This window comes from Alligator sinensis, unplaced genomic scaffold (genome assembly GCF_000455745.1).
Source record: "Alligator sinensis unplaced genomic scaffold, ASM45574v1 scaffold1787_1, whole genome shotgun sequence".
Taxonomy (NCBI): Eukaryota; Metazoa; Chordata; order Crocodylia; family Alligatoridae; genus Alligator; species Alligator sinensis.
The window spans coordinates 133,339-153,447 of NW_005843302.1; the positions used below are offsets into that span (position 1 = coordinate 133,339).

At 49.8% G+C, this 20,109-nt stretch overlaps 1 pseudogene; it reads right to left on the minus strand.

The window, feature by feature from the left end:
- Positions 1–19,537, minus strand: part of LOC102372781 — a 48,729-nt pseudogene extending 29,192 nt beyond the window's left edge.
- Positions 19,538–20,109: the final 572 nt, after the last annotated feature.

Sequence of the window (20,109 nt, forward strand, 5' to 3'; positions counted from 1 at the left end):
AGCAGCTGGTCTTGTAGTAATGAGTAAGGAGCATTTCTCAAGGACTTTTTTCCAGACTAAACTGCTCAGCACGATTTCCATTGGTTTCTTCTCCCAGGGATCAGAGCACAGATTCTCTTCTGGCTGATCCAAGGAAAACCTCAGTTCATCAAAGCCATCGATTATGAACAGGAGTCTCTCTGGATTCACCAACATTGCTTCAATCGGTGCATGTTGATCAGGACAATTCCTTAGGATCAAATTTGCCACACTTCCCTGCTCAGTGTCAAAGTTAACTTCTCTGCAGTCTATGTAGAAAACATAATCAAACTTTTTGCTGTAAAGCTTTCCAGCCGCCCAGTCAATCATGATCTTTTTTGCTGTCAGTGTTTTCCCAATCCCTGCAGCTCCCAGCAGCACAGCAATTCGCTGAGTTTTCCCTTTCTCATCAGCTGCAAATAAGTCACCGATGGTGATGGATCTCTTTTGCTCAGACATGATTTCTGCATGTGTCTGTCCTGAGGCCATTATTTCATGTTGTCTTTCCTTTCTGGCACGTGTTTCCTTTACAATAATCAGCTTGGTGTATCTGCTGTTTAGAATTACATTCTCACCAAGAAGAGAGTTCCTGTCTTTTATTACTCCGTACTTGTCCTGTACGTGCGCAGTGTACTTCTCCCTGTAACCTGGGTTAGAGACATGAAGCATTAGATATCCGGAGGTTGAAGTTCAGGGGAAAAAGACAATCTACATTAATGTTGGGATAAAGTTAATTCAAAAATAATAAATGGTGCCTTTAGCTAATTGTATTGCACATTTCCTCATACAGTATCCTCCAATCAACTAGCTGGAGGACCTGTAGTGCTTCTTTATATTAGCAGTCCCACTGGAATTAGGATGCAGGTAAAAATGGTTAGTTTGAACTCTGTGTGCATATTCAACAGTCACTTTACTAACTGGTGAAATGCAGTCATGTCTACAGTGAAAGCCACCAATGCAGGGCACAGCAGCAGCACATAACAGTTCACATCAGGGGCCACCAACCTTTAGAAGCCTGTAGAGGCCAGAACAGCCTGGCTTCAATCCGGGTGGCTTCAGTGGTGCATCAGCAGTGAGAGCCGGCAGTTGCCTATGTCTGCACTGGGGCACAGTGTTGCCGTCACTTCTCCCCATCCCCCAGCTGCCTGGCCCCAGTGTGGACACAGCTTCTGGTCAGTGAGGGACTGAGCCAGGGCTGAGCAGCTGGAAGCTGCGTCTGCACTGCTGCCACTTCTCACCACCCACCAGCTGCAGTGCAAGCACAGCTGGAAGTTGCCCAGCTGCAGTTCAGCTCCTCACTAGCTGGAAGCTGAGCCTGTGCTGCAGGCAGGGGATGAGGATGAGGAGAAGTGGTGGTGATGGAGAAGTGCTGCTGCCCTACCCAAGCACCACTTCTCACTGCTCAGTCCCAGCATGGGTATGGGCATGGGCAGACACAAAGCCCTCCAGCTCTATGGGCCACCTTCAGTAGCTCCACAGGCCATATCTAGCTCGTGGAACATGTTGCTGACACCTGCTTAAGCTACAAAGTGAGAAGAAACGTAACAGGAAAGTGGGAAATTTTGGGGAATCTGCTGAAAATGGAGGAGGCCTGATTCATATTCTCACATGATTCATGCTATCCCGAAATGCCTCCACCTGGGTGGAGAAAACCCACTTCTGGGTTCTGAAAAGACTATGGTCTGAGGTGTGCTATTCACTACTCCTACTAGTCAAACCCTTGGCAGCTCTAGAGTAACTGCCAATTGGTGATAAAGGTCCTGTTGCCACGTCACATACCTTCTGCTCTTCTTCCACGGGTTTGGTCAGGGCCTAAAGCTGGAAAAGAAATGACATGTGAGTATTAGAGTTACAGAAATGAAGAGAGAGTGTTGCCCATGGAGGGAAGTGAGAGAAGTGTTTCATTTAAGGCTCTCCACAGTAAGAGAAAGCCTAAAGCTCAGGGAGACAGAGATTTCTTTGGAGGCAGGAGTACAAGGCAATCTGCTGTCAGGGACTGCCCCAGAAATGCCTGTAGTTTTACCATGACGGGCCCTGCCACCGGAAGCAGCTCTGTTCCTACAAATGGGACCAGATTCCCACGAGAGCTCAGCACAGGAAGGGCTGTTGCAATCCAGCCCTTGTTTAGGCACTTTGATTGGAGCTAAGTAGTTTTGAAAAACATGGCCCCCTATGCCCGTCTCATGCCTACTCTCCCTCCTGTATTGTGTGCACAAGGTTCACATGGGAGCCCCACGATAAATTGAGCATCGTCAATGCTGGCCAGCTCTTTGAGGTTGGATATGCTGCTGTTTGAGAGCTGAACAAAACTCTCAGCTACCGCTGCACAGCACTGCCAAGCTCAGGCACCCTCTCCTTGAGCAGTGCTTCCTGCTCTCGCTCCCCTGCAGTAACTGGCAAAGTCCCCCCAGACTCTTTGACTACCTCAGGCAGCAGCACCCCTTCTCCTCCACCCCAGATCCCTATCAGAAGCCCCTGGTCCAGTGAACGTGCCCCACAATGCACCTGAACATGACGTTCCTCCAACAGCTTCTGCCCTCTCTTCCCTGCTGGTGCTGCTGCTCTCTCTCCTGCCAGGTGCACACCCCCACTGCCCCCCCACCCCCACAGATCCCCTCCCCACTCTTGCTTTTAGAGCATTTGCCATTCCCAAGTGCCCAGGATCTCCTTCTGCTGCCATTAGATCCCTTTCCAACTAGGAAATGTGGATAAAGCCCTTATCTTTCTTAGCAAGGTCTTGTCATGTGGCTTGTATCTGCTACATACAGGGGATGGGAGGTATCAGGTAAGAAGAGAAAATGGAGAAAACTCACTAGGCAAATTCTACTCTTAGCTATAACTATGATAGATGAAGTCATCCTGTCCATATCAGCCACTTTACATCACTATATGTAAGGGGGCTGGGCGACCTCTCTTGACTTAATAGGGAACTCTTGGACCTCCTGCACCTGAAATAAAGAAGCTGGTAAAGGATGGAAGATAAGAAACACCACTAAGGAGAAGTATTCAGCATTGGCCCACATCTGTAGGGAGCATACTAGAAAAGCCAAGGCTGAAACTGAGCTCAAACTGGCCACACAAATCAAGGACAATAAAAAGTCCTTCTTCAGATATGTGAGAAGTTGGAAAAAAACCCCAAGAGTAACATTGGAGCCTTACTAAACCAAGTGGGACAGCTGATAACCAACACCCAGGAAAAAGTCAGTCTCCTTAATGACTATTTTGCGTCGGTCTTCCATCAGTGCAAGGGGATCACCCTGCCTGACAGGATGCAGGTTCACCAGGGGAAGGGAAAACATGTGCCCATCATTGGTGTTGATCTTGTGAGAGTACACATTGAGAGGCTAGATATCCACAGATCAGTCAGCCTGGATGAAACGCACCTAAGAGTGCTAAAATATTTGGCTGACATCATAGAAAGACCAATGGCAAGGATATTTGAGGCCTTGTGGTGCATGGAAGAGGGTCCTGAAGATTGGAAGAGGGCCAATGTGGTGCCTATTTTCAAGAAAAGGAGGAAGAAAGATCCAGGGAGCTACAGTCCAATCAGTTTGACCTCAATCCTTGGAAAGATCTTGGAAAAAATCATCAAGGAAACCATTAACAACAGGCTAACAGAAGGTAACATTTTGAGAGATAGCCAACACAGTTTCATCATGGGTAGGTCTTGTCAGACCAATCTCATTTCCTTTCATGATCAGATGACACATCACCTGGACAAAGGAGAAGAGGTGGATATCATATTTTTGGACTTCAAGAAAGCCTTTGACCTGGTGTCCCATGACATCCTCATGGAAAAATTGGGGAATTGTGGCCTTGATAATTTCAAAGTCTGATGGCTGGGGAACTGGTTCTGTGGATGGACCCAGAGAGTGATAGTTGATAGAACCAAAGCAACATGGCTCATGGTGACCAGTGGCGTCCCCCAGGGCTGCATTCTTGGGCCTGTACTCTTCAATGTATTTATAAATGATCTGGACTCTGATGTCAGAAGTGGACTGGTTAAGTTCACTGATAACACCAAGCTATGGGGAAGTGCTGTCACTCTAGAGGATAGGCTGGCAATCCAGGCCAACCTCAACAGGCTTACAAGGTGGGCAGATCAAAACCTGATGGCATTCAACACTGAGAAATACAAAGTGCTCCACCTTGGGAGGAAAAACCCACACCACACTTATAGTCTTGGCAGCGCTATACTCACCAGCACCATGACCGAAAGATACTTGGGGGTCATGACTGACCACAAGATGAACACGAGCCATCAATGCGATACCGCAGCTGGCAAAGCAAACAGAACTCTGGCTTGCATCTACCCATGCATCTCAAGCAAGACCTGGGAAGTCATCTTCTCACTTTACCCAGCCTTGGTGAGGCCACAGCTGCAATACTATATCCAGTTCTGAGCTCTGGAATTCAGAAAGGATGTGGAGAAGCTTGAGAGAGTCCAGAGGTGAGCCATACTCATGATTAGAGGACAAGAGAGTAGGCCATATGAGGACAGGCTGAGAGACACGGGACTCTTCAGCCTGGGAAAGCACAGGATCAAGGGGGACTTGGTGGCAGCCTGTAAGTACATAAGGAGTGTGCATCAGGGACTCGAAGAATGTCTGTTCACCAGGGCACCCCATGGGAAGACAAGGTCCAATGGTCATAAACTCCCGGAAGACTGTTTTAGGCTGGACATAAGGAAAAACTTCTTTACTGTCTGAGTCTCCAGGGCCTGGAATAGATTCCCCCAGAGGTGGTGCAAGCACCTACTCTGGATACTTTCAAAAACACTTGAATGCTTATCTTACTGGGTTCATTTGACCCCTGCTGACCTCTTGCCCCTTGGGCAAGGGGCTGGACCTGATGATCTTGTGAGGTCCCTTCCAGCCCCAATGTCTATGAAATCTATGATATACAATTACATTTCATCTGGCCAAATTTGAAGGAGTCAAAAACCAGCCTGAGGACATTAACTTTTAGAAAGGGGAAATTAAGAAAATAAACCTTTAACAAGAAACACAGAGAATTTATTTAGAAAAGCTTTTTGCAATGTTGCTGTTTTGCAATGAAAGACTTTTGCAATGTTGCTGTTGCTGATGAGCTCATTTGGCCAAATTCTTGTTGCATTACCCAGTGCTCAGTGGTAGGTTTCTATCTAGACCCAGCATCTCACAAGAAATATTTTGCTTGATAGTTCAGGGAGTAGCAGACTGCTAGCTCTTGCATGCGTCTTTGGTTCTTATTACTACTTTCCTGATACCAGAAGACTCAAAGGAGCATGAGCCTGCAGACATAAAATAGGAGACAGGAGAGCAAGAAACAAGCCAACTGTGCTAAATGACAAGATCCAAGAAATTATTGGAGTGCACTTTCTTCACAAAATGGAAACCCAGATCCCCTCGACCACAGGAACATAGGAATGGCCTTAATATATCAGACTCAGGCTCCAGCTTTTCCATCATCCTGTCTCTGACATGGCCCAACACTAAAATTTTCAGAGCAAAGAACAGGAAACCGCACAGATGACAACAATGGGTTACTCTGCCATCGTGAAAATTCTCTCTTAATCCCAAGGAGGAATGGATACAAAGCAGGAAGCAGGAAGCTTAGATCTTTCCCCAAACACTTTTTCCAGCATTATTCAAACACCAAACATTCTTGTTTCTTGTATCCACACCCGATCCTTCAGGGAACATTATAGTGGCATTACCAGACAAAGAGTTCAACATGTTATTACACATTGGTTGAAAAAGTTATTTCTTTTATCTGGTACCATCTTTCAATTTCATTAAGCAACTGGCAGAAGCTTCCAAATTGCACTAAACTGGGTGAATCTACATGTGCAAATGCTTTGGTGTGGGTTTACTCTAGAGTAATTTACTCTGGAGAAAACCCACCCCAGGCAGAGGTCTTAACATGCAGGGAAGTGGGAGCAGATTTGCTCCTCAAGGCAGCAGTCTGCCCTCCCCCACCTTACACCAGCCTGCTGCAGGTGCCAGGGGAGCTCTAGGTTCCCCATGGGTGCTAGCCCAGGAACTGGCAGAGGAGACAGGTGTCTCCTGGCAGGGGCTGGGACACTGCAGAGCTGGGGCTAGGTGATTCTTATCTCCCAGCCCTAGCTCCATGGTCTTGGGGTCTAGCCTGGGAGATGCTTATCTCCCAACCCTGACCTCATGACCATGGCGCTAGGGCTGGGAGATAAGAATCTTCCATCCCCAACTCCCTAATCATGAAGTTGGGGCTAGGAGCTCCCTGACGCCAAAGCAGAGGGAGATTGTCCCTGCCCAGGCTCTGGTGGCAGAGCCTGCCTCAGCAACAGGCAGCTTTATCTCCCATGCCCTGCTGCAAAGTTACAGGTAGCCAATTTACTCATGATTAGAGCAAATTACAGCGCAGTAAGCATCTGTACATGTCGACGGTGATGCTTAGTGAGAAGTGATTTGCTCTAATCTCGAGTAAAGCAGCTCATGTAGTGTAACACAGTGCTGAGTCTGGTCCCTGTTATGCATACTTCCCATGAGGAATCCAGCCATGGAGTGCCAAGGGCACCAAGCCCAGAAGCGTGGGGAAGACTGGTCCAGTGCCAAAAGTGTTAAACCACATGTGCAACTGTCTATCACAGCAGGAGCCAGCTCCTACAGGATCCCAGGAGTTGATGAGACCCTCAGCACATGAATCAGAAAGGGAGGCTCCAGGTGGGAATTGTCTTAAGGGGTATTTCACTGCTCCACTATATAGGAAAGGTGGCAATATGCAAATCCCTTCAGTAGGCTCAATCTGAACCTGCTCCCCACCTAGTACTAAACAACTGAAATCCCTGCACTACCAACAGGTCAGGTAGAAGCCTGTACCTGCTAGATCCTGAACGAACTAAGAACCATGAGATTGCTCAAGGTCTAACAGAGCTAGCATGCTCCTGCAACAAGAAGGGGAGCAGTTCCCTCTTCAAGGCACTAGAATGACTGGAAATGGTTAACTGCTAAAACATCTCAAAGACTTGGAAGCAGATAAACTTGCTTCATTTAGGAGCATTCAGTGTCTTTGCAAAAAATATGGCATGTTCTGATGGATGTAACCAAAGTAGTAAACCCAGAAAAAGAGTAAACAAGAAGGCCAACTTCAAGAATGCAATAAGTAAAGAAATGAATGACCTCAGAGGCTCCGGATTTACCCAGTGGAACCCAGTGGAGACCCAAAAAATGGCGCACTCGGTAAGGAACAAGATACTGTTGGAATTGCCCATTTAGAACATGAGTATAGGCACAGTCAGCGTGTGTAATAAGTGGCCTTATGATTAACCAGTGTATGTCATGGGATTGTGTTATGAATTTTAAGAAATGAAATGTGCAAAATACCCGATTTGTGTTAGAAATTTTGGAAGTGATGTGTCCCGTAACATGGAATTCAGGGATATTTTTTTGGAAATCATGACTTGTAGTTTTTGGATTTCAGACGTATGGTGAAGAGTTGAAAATCTCGGTGAGCAGGTGACATGATGGCAAATGAGGTTTCCTGTTGATAAACGCTAAGAAATGCAAATGTAAAGGAATACTTGGAACTACCCATGCATCTCACTGGAGTCTGATTAGATGTACTGTATCAGCTGAAGAAAAAGACCTGGGCTTCACTTGGCATGTTTCAGTGAGGACTTCTCCAGAGAAAAATAAAAACAAGATAATTAAGAGCTTGAAGAACTTGTCATACAACCAGCCTGAAAGGGTTGAGGCTTATTACATGAGAGAGGAGACAGCTACGATGGGGAATGAGAAGAGTACAAAAATGCAAATGGAGCCAAGGAAGGCAGCCTGGGAACTTCTATCCTCCTTGTATGGTAACATGGGAAGAAAAGCATGTATTGTCTATGCCAGTAGTGCTCAAGCTTGTGGCCTTGCAGGCCAGATGAGTGGGCCAAACCAAGTCCCCAAAACCACCCCCTCCCTGCCCTGCATGCCAGGATTAGGCCCTGGGGCCAAGCGCCACCCCCATGCACCAGGATTAGGCCTTGGGGACCTAATGCCACCCTCTCCCAGGCCCTGACACTGGGAACTGGGTCCCAAGGGCCTGATGCTGCCCCCTCCCTATCATCCATGCTGAGACTTAGCCCTGGGACCTGGTGTGACACCCAGTCCTGTCCTGTGTGCTGGGATCAGGCACCCAATTCAGTGCACAGGGCCTGGGGCTCCCTACAGGACTGGATGACACTGCACCTCAAGCTGGATTTGTCCCGCAGGCCAGGGGTTACCCCAGGTCCATGCAACTGAAAGATGGCAGACTTAAGACTATTAAATAAAAGTCTTTTACCCACAAACCAGGAATGTTCTCTGGAGCTCACTGTCACCACATGCCCAGGTCAAACCCTTAACAAGATTAGCAAAGGATTAGAGATTTCTAGGGGCCACCAGGGACACACAGCTGAAATAGGAAGCATTAAACAGCCAGCAAGATTTTTGACAGTTATAAACACTCCTGTCCTGAAATACAAGCTAGCATAAGAGTTATTAAGAACTCACGTCTCTGGGCAAATTACTGTATAACTGCGTACTGCAGGGTTTCTGAGGACTTTATCTGAACTGCTGGCCACGGCCAGAGCAAGGACACTCTACAAGATGGACCAGGGACCAGTCAGCTTGGTCCATCCCCTGTTCCTAAACATGCACCTGCAAACCAGGCGGCCAGGCCTCACCGCCACTTGCCAGTGAATCACTCTGCCCTCTCTCTGAGTTTTGGCCTCTTTAATTGTTGTCAGTTTGCTGTTGCTCCTACTACAGCTGGGGGATATTTAATCGAGCGATGGCTCATGGGAGGTGGAGGCTGCATTAGCTTTGGACTCCTTACCTCTGTCCTTTTCCGCTTGGAGTTTCCCAGCCAAGTCCCTCCGATTGATCATTTTGAAGGTTTCAATAGCTGCATCCACTGCTCTCTCCTCACCATAGTGCTCTCTCAGGAGACCTGCAACATCTACACAGTCAGCCTTGTCCAGCTTGCTACGGCGAACTGGGGATTTGTCATCTAATGCCAAGCTGCATAACCAGTATCTGAATTCTTTAAAATTCTCCTCTGTGAGTTCCTGCAGATGTGGAAGGATGTCAGGTTTTCTTTTTTGCATGGCCATTGTGAGATATTAGGAAAAGTCTGAAAGTGAAAAAAGAATGGGTTAGAGGGGTCACCGATAGATATTATGAAGTTGCATTTGCATAATGAAGCGTACACAGTTACTGCACAGAAAGCAACCCTTTCCCATTTGCTCTCACATTCACCACATTATGCCTTTCTGCATGCCAGATTTTACCCAAGATGCTTAATGGCCTCATTCACAAAGAGCAAGCTTCAACCTGTGGCAAACAGCTCCTGTCCTAAGAACTCGGTGCTGTGCCTGGGGAAGAGTCACAGGGTGAGGATGGCAATTCCTCAGGGGCTGCTGAAATGAGGAATTGCCATCCTCTGGCCGCTGCTGCAGGTATCTGGGCCCTGGGTAGCTACTGGTGAAGGAGAGGGCCAACAGCTGCTTAGACAGATCCTGGTGAGCTGGGGTGGTGTAGGCTTGTGGAAGCAGGTCCACCCTGGTTCTTTTATGAATTTCTTTTTTTCCAACCCATTACTCACTTCAAGACCCACTCCCTTCCTCAGCTTCCCTTCAGAAAAGCCTCCCCATCCCCCACGTTGAGGAATCTTCCCCATTCTGTAGTCTCCCTCATCCAGGTCAGGAAGTACTCTTCCAAGTCAGGAGTTTTGCCTGTCAGCAGCTAGGGGTGCAGGGCCCCAGGACCCCCCTGCACTGATCTCCTCAACAGCTGGCAGGCATCATAGCCTCAGCAGGGGCCACCATCCCTGCAGCTGTCACCCCGCTGTGCCTTAACACACGCAGTGTCACCCATGGCACAAGTTTTGCTTGTCCGCAGCTTCAGGTGCAGTTCCCCCCAAACCCCTGCACCCATCTTCTTGAAACTTGGCAGACATTGTGGCCTCAGCATAGGCTACCACCCCTGCAGTTTTCATCACCCTATGTTGTAACACCTAGATGTGACATGGGTTTTGCTTTCAAGAATTTAGGGTGCTGCTCCCCCCAAACCCCTGCACCGATCTTGAAACTTGTCCCTCCTTTCTCAGCCCTGCATTCTCAAAAGGAAAGGCCAGAGCAAGGGAACTCCATTACACTCAGGAAAGTCTATGGTTAAGTGAGGTATCCTCTTAAATACAATCTTGAGCACTCTTGTTTCCGCAATCAGAAATATAGAGACTGTACCTGAGGCGCAAACACTGCCAAAGTAGGAAGCAGTGTCATCAGACCTAATATAAAAAGGGACAGCTCAAAAAAAAGTCATTGCATTTACTTTTGAAGCACAATTAACCAAATGTAACCTTAGCCGTAGAGACCTGCTTGCCCATGTACAATGAGAGAAGGCATCAGTATTGATGAGGCACAAGGAATGGATTTGATGTATTCAGTCCATAATGTACCTTAAGGAAGACATCACATGGAAGACACAAGAGTGTAGGCAGTGGAAGTGCATGGCTGGTGGCCACAAAAGTCCAACGATGTGGAATAAAAGTGGCAAGGTTTTCATTTGTGCACAGCATATTTGAACAGGCACAAGAGCTCAGCACAGCACAGTGCTCAGTAGAGCTGAATCAGGATTCTAATATTATAAAAGCCTCCATCTGTCTGTCTATCCGTAATGCTTTATTCACACTCTGGTTGTCTGAAACAACCAATCAGAGTGCTCCAAGAGCATTCCAGGCAGGAGGCAGTGGTGACAGAGTGGACGGAGTGGAGGGGTGAGACCAGCACTGTTGGCCTCGAACCCCGCCCCCACCCAGCCCTGCTCCCTGGAGATGGGAAGAGCCAGGACTGCACCAGGTGAGCAGTGGAGGCACTGGAATGGGGCTGCAGTGAAATTTGGGGTGGCTGCAGTCCCCTCCATAGCCCCCTCCCAGCACCACTCACCCTAAGCTCAACCCCTGCCAAGAAGTGCCCGGTGCAACCCCAGCTCCAGCCTGCACCTGTGGCTCACCCACCCCACCCTGCCCTGTGCAGATCTGCGGGCACACCTCTGCTCTCCCCAGGTGTGCTCAGTGGTGGGAGCCGCCCCCCAATAAGCCACAGCTCCGTCCTGCACCTCTGCCCCCTCCCTCACTGCTGGCGGCATTGATCTGCCCTCCCCCCACGGGCCTTCCTTCCCGTCTCCCTTTCCACCACAGCAGACTTACCAGGTGCACGCAGCCCTTCACGCTGCTAAGCTGTGCTCCTTGCTGCCTGAGTGCTGCACTGCGGCTGTGCACACACACAGGCATTTATCAGCCAAATTATTGGCTTCATTGGGCTGATTTCTGATACAGCCAATTTTCTTTATATTGGTACTGATCCACTATCAGACCAATGTATTGGTACACCTCTAGTTGCATCCCAATCCGGGTATATGCTATTGGGTTACATGCTCACTGTCAGGTTCCATGGACATGTCCTTTATGGTACTGGACCCTGACACTGCAGTGTTTTAATCACCTGTTGCCAATTCAATAGCTTGCTTAGAGGTGTGCGAGCACTTGAACCTACAACAGATACTGGTGTTTCTCAGCAACACAAAAATGAAGGACATCACAGACAGCCTGTTACTATGTATTTGCAAATGTGATGCCTTTGGCATCATAACTCGTGTCTGCAGTCATGATGGCTAAATGCAGCCAAAGGAGACAGATGAGCTAGTGGTCGCTGGAGTAGGCACACGTGTGCACCAGCACACATGAGCCCTCAGTTCCCACCAACCCCACCAAGTGCAGCAGCAGGACCAGTGAGAGAGAAGCCACTACGGAAAGGTAAGTGGGCAAGGCAGGGGAAGAGCAAGGAGGAGCCAGGCCAGCTGTAGGGAATCAGGAAGGGATTTTTTTCCCCTCCAGTTCCTACTTAGTGGCACTGGCCAGGAGCCATGCTCCTGAGCCGGGTGAACAGGCCAGGGAAACAGGCGTGCTCTTCAGGAGCATGTTGGAGTTTGCAAGGGAGTTCACACAGCGGGGAGAGCAGGGGGCCTGAACCTCATTGCATCAGGAGCCCCTGCCACAGAGGAGGACTCCAGACAGAGACTTCAGGTAAGTTAATGAGGAGGGCGACAGCAACTGGGGTGGTGACATGAAGTGCAGCCAGGGACCTAGCCTTGGTGTCACCTCTGGCTCGGAGCTCCTATGGGGCTAACACCCAGATGGTGCCTTTGGAGGGGTTGGCAACACCCGGTCCCCTGTTTGTGGCAACTGCTTGGTGGGGGCTCTGGGGCCTGGGCAAACCAGGGGTCCCCTCACCTGTCCCATGTGTGCCCAACTTGAGGCCCTGGAGGGGCAGATGAGGGAACTCCAGGCGGAGGTCAGCAGGCTGCGGAGGATCAGAGCAGTTGAGGAAGAGATTGATGGGTACTTCCATTCTCTGCAGGACCACACATCTGGAGGGAAGGCACCACAGGCGGTGGGCGATGCAGAAGGATAGAAGGCAGTCACCTCCAGACCCAGACATAGCGCTACTGGTACAACTCCCCCAGTGCAGTTGGGAAATGGGTATGATGCCCTAGCATCACCGGGAGAGAATACAGCAAGGGAGGCCACATCCACAGCTACCAGCAGACAGGCTGAGAGGCAACCAGACAGCCCGTGGAGAAGATATCGAGTCATCATGGTGGGCAACTCCCTCCTGAGAGGAATGGAGGGAGCCACCTGCCACCCAGATCCTACAGTACAGGAGATGTGCTGCCTGCCCCGAGCTAGGATTTGGGACATCGCAGCAAGGCTTCCAGACCTAATCAGGCCCACTGACGACTACCCCATGGTCCTCATCCATGTTGGAATGAATGATGCGGCCTGGAGTAGTTTGGGATGGGTCATGGCTGACTGCATGGCTCTGGGACACAGGCTTAGAGACTCGGGGGCACAAGTAATCTTCTCATCAGTCCTTCAGGTCAGTGGCCGTGGCCAGCACCATGGCAACTGCATTGAGGAGGTCAAGTCATGGCTTCGGAGCTGGTGCCACAGTGCAGGGTTCGGCTTTCTAGACCATGATCCTTACTTCCAGGATAAGACCTTGCTGGGACGGGATGGCCTACATCTCTCTCCAAAAGGTAAGCGCCTGTTCTCTTACAGGTTGCCAGACTTCCTATGTAGAGCTTTAAACTAGCTTCGTTGGGAGACAGGGATGCCGAGGTCAGGACGAGACCGGGTAGGACAAGCCATGAACTGCATGCTGAAAGTGACCAGTAAGTACTAAGGGGCGCACTAAAAATCAGGATAGGAGAATACTAAGGGCACTTATTGGGGGCCTTAGCTGTCTCTATGCTAATGCTAGAAGTATGGGAAACAAACAGGATGAACTTGCACTCCTGCTTGCAAACAAAGACCTTGACCTGGTTGATCCCCCTGGTGGGACCCTACCCATGACTGGGCAGTGGGCATTGAAGGCTACAGGCTATACAGGCAGGATAGATTGGGGAAAAAGTGTGTGCATGGGGGGGCATTGCTCTATATGTTAGGGAACAATATATATCCTCTCTAATAAAGATGGGGACAGACGACAGGGAAATCAAAGTCGTATGGGTCAGATTACAAGAGGGCAGGGGTGAAAGGGACTTGGTAGTGGGGGTCTACAACAGACCCCCACACCACGGGGAAGAGTTAGACCTAGAATTCTCAAAACAGCTCTCAAAGGCATGCTCAAAAGACCGAGGTGTCATGGGTGACTTAAATTACCCGGACATCTGCTGGGAGGAGCAGTCAGCCAGGTCTGCCTGTTCACGTAGGGTCTTAACCTGCATACCGGACCTGCATCTAACACAGGAGGTATGCAGTCCCACTAGGGGAGATGCCTTACTTGATTTGGTGCTGGCCACAGGGCAGGACTTGGTGGGGGAGCTACAGGTACAAGGTAACCTAGGGGATAGTGACCACCAGTTGATAAGATTCACTATCCGGCATAAGATAGGAAAGACAAATAGTAGGTCATTAGTGCTAGACTTCTGGAAGGCCAACTTCAATGAGCTCAAGAGATTGGTTGGGGTGGGTCTGAGGGATATGTGAGATGGGGGTCCAAGAGGGGTGGGAGTTCCTCAAGGGACTGATCTTACAGCCACAGAGGGACACCATCCCAGTACACGCTAAGGGTAGCAAAAGAGCCAAACAACCTTCTTGGCTGAGCAGGGAAATCCAGGGGAGCCTTCAGAGGAAAAAAGAGGCCTACAGGCTGTGGAAGCAGGGGCAGCCACCAAGGAGGAGTATACCTACTTGTCTCGCACTTGCAGGGAAGCAGTGAGAAAGGCCAAAGCAGATACAGAACTCAAGTTGGCAACAAAGATTAAGGATTACAAGAAGTCCTTCTTTAAGTATATAGGGAGCAGGAAGAAAGCGCACGGTAACATAGGGCCACTACAGAATGGATTAGGGCAACTCATAACTGATAGGAGCAGAGCTCTTAAATAATTTCTTTGCTTCTGTTTTCCTGGACACAGATACAAATGCACCTCCCAATGAGTCTTTAGTATGGAGAGAGAGTAATGCCAATTCACCAATGGTTAGCACTGACTTAGTGAAGGGGCACTTGGAAGGGTTGGGCGTATTTAAGTTGGCAGGCCCTGATGATCTTCACCCAAAGGTACTAAAGGAATTGGCTGATGACATAGCAGAACCACTGGCGCAGCTGTTTGAGCATTTGTGGCACTTGGGACAGGTCCCAGGGGACTGGAAAAGGGCCAACGTGGTCCCTATCTTCAAGAAGGGGAGGAAGGAGGGCCTGGGTAATTATAGGCCAGTTAGCCTCACCTCTATTCTCAGCAAGACCTTAGAAAAAATCATTAAGGATCACATCAGCAGAGGGCCAGTGGGTAGCACAATGGTGAGGGGCAACCAGCATGGGTTTATAGCAGGCAGATCCTGCCTCACTAACCTGGTCTCTTTTTATGACCAGGTCACAAAGTGCTTAGATGCTGGGGAAGAAGTAGATATTATTTACTCAAATTTTAAGAAGGCTTTTGACACAGGGTCACACCCAATTCTTACAAATAAACTGAGTAGCTGTGATGTGGATGCTTTCACAGTAAAGTGGGTGAGAAACTGGCTTATGGGACACACCCAGAAAGTGGTGGTGGATGGGGAGGTTTTTCCCTGGAGGGATGTGGGCAGTGGTGTCCTCCAAGGCTCTGTCCTTGGACCAGTGCTGTTTAATTCCTTCATCAGCGATTTGGATGAAGGTGTTGAAAGCACCTTGTCCAAATTCTCAGATGACAATAAACTATGGGGCCTAGTAAACACACTGGAGGGCAGGGAGCGAATTCAGGCAGATTTGGACAGACTGGGGACACGGGTAGGTCAGAATAGGATGCAATTCAACAAGGATAAATGCAAGGTGTTGCACCTTGGGAGAAAGACTCTCCAACACACCTATAGACTGGGCGGGGGCGGGGCGGGGGGGGTGCATTCTGAGCACCACAACAGTGGAAAGAGATCAGGGAGTCCTGGTTCATGCAAAAATGAATATGAGTTGCCAGTATGATGAGGTAATAAGGAAGGCTAACCACACTCTTCTCTTTCTTGCATGAGCAGGAGCATGATGAGCAGGTCTAGGGAAGGATAATTCCCCTCTCTGCAGCATTGGTGAGGCTGCAGATAGAGTACTGCATCCAGTTTTGGCCACTGCACTTCAAGAGGGATGTGGATAACCTTGAGATGGTTCAGAGAAGGGCTACTCATATGGTTGAGGGCCTGCAGGTGTAACCCCAGTACATCCAAGGGTGTGTGCTATTCTCAATAGGATGGGATGGGTAGGCAGGAGGGGGTGCTGCGAGAGGGATGTCAGGATTTCAAGCAGATCCCTCTTTCCTCTATATATTTAGCCCGAGCCCCAAACTTCTTAGCTATATACAATTTACTGAGTAAAATATACATAAACCTAAAACTAAATATCATACACATATATTTACACAGTGAACATTAATCAGTAACCAAGATCAAACCCTAAATAACACTATTTACAACATTACAATACATTTCAATTACAAAATATAAGGTGCAAACATGAACAATCTTAATAACATCTATTCCTTAATATAGTCCCTGACCCATGGCAAGAGATAGCCTTCCTTCCAATGGGGTCCCTTGGGGGGTGTCCAGGAGGCACCAGGGGCCCCTCCCCTTAGGCCTTGACTAGGCGGGGGGCTGCTCACCCAGCCCCTTCTCTGGGTTTGCCCGCCCCAAACCTCTTTCCCCTGTGGGACCCAAGGGCTCAATGACTCATACTCCCTCAGGTGGCGGTGGTCAGGGCACAGCTCAACAGGGTCTCCTCTGCTGGAGCACCTCTCCAGGCCTCTCCTGCACCGCTGGGGTCCTCCCCACCTTGTGCCCCGCTCTGGGCACTGAGGGCTCAGCTCCTCTCCTCTCAGTTGCTGCACCACTACTGCTAGCTTCTGGGTGCTGGGCTTCACACTGCAGCACTACTATTTCCCTGTGCCCTGCCTTCGTCACCAAGGGCTCTTTTAGCACAGGCCAGGCCCTTCAGGCTCCGGCCAGCCATCCTCACACTGGATGGTTAATCCCAACAGCCTCCGCTGCTCCCTGGCTCTCAAGGCTTGGGTTCATGCGCCACCCTGCACACCACGGGACCTGAGCCACCTCACTGCAGTCCCAAAGACCCTGCTGGGGTTACAGGCTTGAGCCGCCACTTGTGGCTCCCAAAGCCTGGGCTCCATGCATCGAACTGTGCACCATGATGGGCCTGAGCAGTCTCATACTGCTCCCAGGGCCAGGTCTCCATGCACCGTCCCTGTGCGCCACCAACAGCCTGAGCAGCCTCACACCACTCCCAAGGCTGCTCCTCCAGTGGCGGCTTCAGGAGCCTCGGGCCTAGTGCCCGCTGGGGGAGATCTCCCCAGCTTCTCTTAGCTCTGCTCTTCTCGAGTCCCTCGCTGCAGCTGCCCCTGTGCTGGGCAGCAGCTCCTTTTATATGCGCCAGGGCTTCGCCCCTGACATCTTCCGGACCTGACAGTTTACAGTCTTCAATCAGGTCCAGGCAAGCTCTTCTCCCCCTCCCCTCAGGAAAGGGGCATGACTTTATTCCTCCTGCTGCCTCCTGATTGGTGGATGGGCTCCACCAATCAAAACAGCAGGATCTCAAGCCTGGGACTCAACCCAAGCTCTGAAAGGTGAGCCTGGTACACAGGTAAGACCCTATGAAGTCAGACTGAGGGACCTGAATCTCTTCAGCCGCCGCAAGAGGTGATCTTGTGGCTGCCTACAAGCTCATCAGTGTGGGCCATCAGTGAATAGGGGCCACTCTGTGTACCAGGGCACCCCTTGGAAATAACCAGAAATGATGGCCACAAACAGAAGGAGAATAGACTTAGACTGGACATAAGGAAGAGATTCTTTACGGTAAGGGTTGCCAAATTATGGAATGGGCTTGCAAGGGAGGTGGTGCTTTCCCTTGCCCTGGAGGTGTTCAAGAGGAGATTAGACAGGCATCTGGCTGGGGTTACTTAATCCCAGCTCTTTCCTGCCTGGAGCAATGATTACCAGGTCCCTTCCGACTCTACAAATCTATGAATCGATGAATTTACCAATGTCTTCTGCACTTTAAAGCTCACCAAATGGTGACTCCCAGGCAGAATGGTGATCTACATTATGAAAAGGCAATATCACAGAGCAACCAGTTCAAGGATTCTGTATGGGAAGCTCACTATAATTTCTCACTGTCATTATTTCAGGCTGGGTACAGAAGATACACTTATCGCACAATAAGCACACAGAAAGGGCTCTACATCTGTAAGTGAGCCGTTGTTCATGGCACCTAGAGATCTTTAAAAATGGTGGATCCTGCTTCTAAGTTAACCCCAGATGAATGTGGTATCAGGCTAAAGTGCTTTAGGTTAGAGCACTTCATTGAACATCTGTACCATATCCCACCACATCCCCTCTGCCACATGGACCACCCGCGGCTTATAGATTTCATAGACATTAGGACTGGAAGGGACCTCACGAAGCCTTCTTCCAGGAATCTCAGCCCAGTACCGATGCCTGCTTGCCAGAAAACAGTGTGGCCTCAAGAGCTGACTTGACTCAGAGTCCAGGACACAGGTCAGGCATTCGTGCTGCTCGCAGCACTCCCTGACTGAAACCTGCCTTTACGCAAACCCTTGCAGCAGCAAAGTAAACACTGTGGCATGAACTTCCCAGAGAAAACACCCACTCACACAGTAGGGAGGGGAACCAGGGAGACTTTACAAGCAGGTGTACTTGGCAAGACCTTCCTAACAGCACCAACACTGTTTCTACCTCCCAGAGTCTGCCTGGGACTTCACACAAAAAAGCACACACAGTACGAAGTAACGTGGTTGTTGCCTTCACACAAATGGGATTTCTAGGGGATTTTTAAAATCCTGCCGTAGGTTGTTTGCACACAGAGTTTTTGGGGAATGTAACTCAGCAAACTGAGTTAAAGCTGCACACAGCGGCAGCAGCAGTTTCTATTCAGTTATTGCTGCTAGTAGTCCAAAGTACTGAAGGTGGGTCATTACTGTGACATTTGACTGTTTTACAATTCATGGAATTGCTAGTGTCTAGTGTCAGGGGTTTCTCTGCACCCAGTCTCAGTCTCCAGCAAAGGACAGTTTTGTGCAGACCTTGGATTGGAAAAAGGAAAGCCCCTGATCAGCAAAGTGACCAGCATGCAATAGTGCTCCATTACTTCCCTGTTTGTGGTTTTCCCCTTCTCTCCTCCCCATCCTCCTTGCTCAGTGGTGTTCACAATGGCCTCCTCTGCACCCATTTCCCCAGTTTCCTCCTTCCCTGTGGTTAATGCCTTGCCCCGATCATGGCAGCACCTCTGGGTGGTGACCAGGGCAGAGCAGCAGGCAGATGGACCAGCGCCTTCAGCACCAGTGCAGTCTGCAGGGACTGGAGGCTTGGTGGGTGATGGGGGTATCTGTGCTTCTCCATGGGGTGGGGAGGGGAAGGACCGTAAAGGATATAGAGGTCTGAGCCTCTCTCCTGGATACCCTGCATGTGAGCATCCAGTCTTTCTGTGTGGAGAAGGCTGACTTTCTCCCAGACAGGTCTGCTCCCTGTCCTGCACCCTCGGCTCAGGTCTCCTTCTTCACTTATGTTACAGCTCCTGCCACTTCCCCCCACTTCCTGAGTGCTCTGCCTCTCTCCCTCTGCCTCCCTGTACCTTGCTGAAAAACACCTGCCAGCTCCCTGGGGTGCTGCAGGGAGCAGCACAGCCCACACACTCCTCTGCATCCAGTGGAAACACCAGCCTGTGCAATCACAGGTTGCCAAACAAGGGGATCCCAGGTCTCTCTAAGCTCCTTCCTGGGGAAGGCAAGAACTCATTGCCCCACACATTCCCCAGCCACTGCACCCCTTCTCTTCTAACAGGAAACCTGCCCGTCCTGGAGAAAGATAAAAATAGACCGCTCCAAACTGTTTATAGACAAGCAAAGTGCAGCTCATGCTGAACTCACCCTGCAGAGCCAAAGCGAGCGGGTTCAGCTTGAGAAATGATCCATTTTTCTTCCTCTCAAGGCAGCGGAAGCCCTTGCTGAGCTGGCAGGATTCAAAGAGTTTCACTTTCTCATTGCAGTCCAACCCATTCTGCTCCCTTCGCTCGCAGTCGGGCACTCACCTTGCCTCTCCAGCCCTGTGTCACAATGAGCCCTCCTGGAAATGCACAGCACAGGTTTACCTGGTAGACTAAGGGAATCAGAGATGCATAACCCCAGATAGCTTCCCTCAAGCATCAGGCTACCTAACTCCTATTTGCACCTAGCTCCTATTTTCACTGAGGCATGCTGGCACCAGGCTTTGCAACAAACCCACATGAAAGCCTTGCTCCCTCATCAACCCAGAACACATCACTGGCCCACATAACATGGATTATAACTTCAGACACTCATGCCTCTACTCATCTACCATACAAGCCATCTCCTGCTTACAGTGCCCCTCTCCTGTCTACATTGGATAGATGGGGCACTCCCTGCATGAAAGAACAAGGGGACGACAAGCTGACCTCAAGTCCAAAACCACACAACGGCCTGTGGCACAGCACTGTAACCTTCAGGTAGAGAGACTGAGGCAGGACTCTGG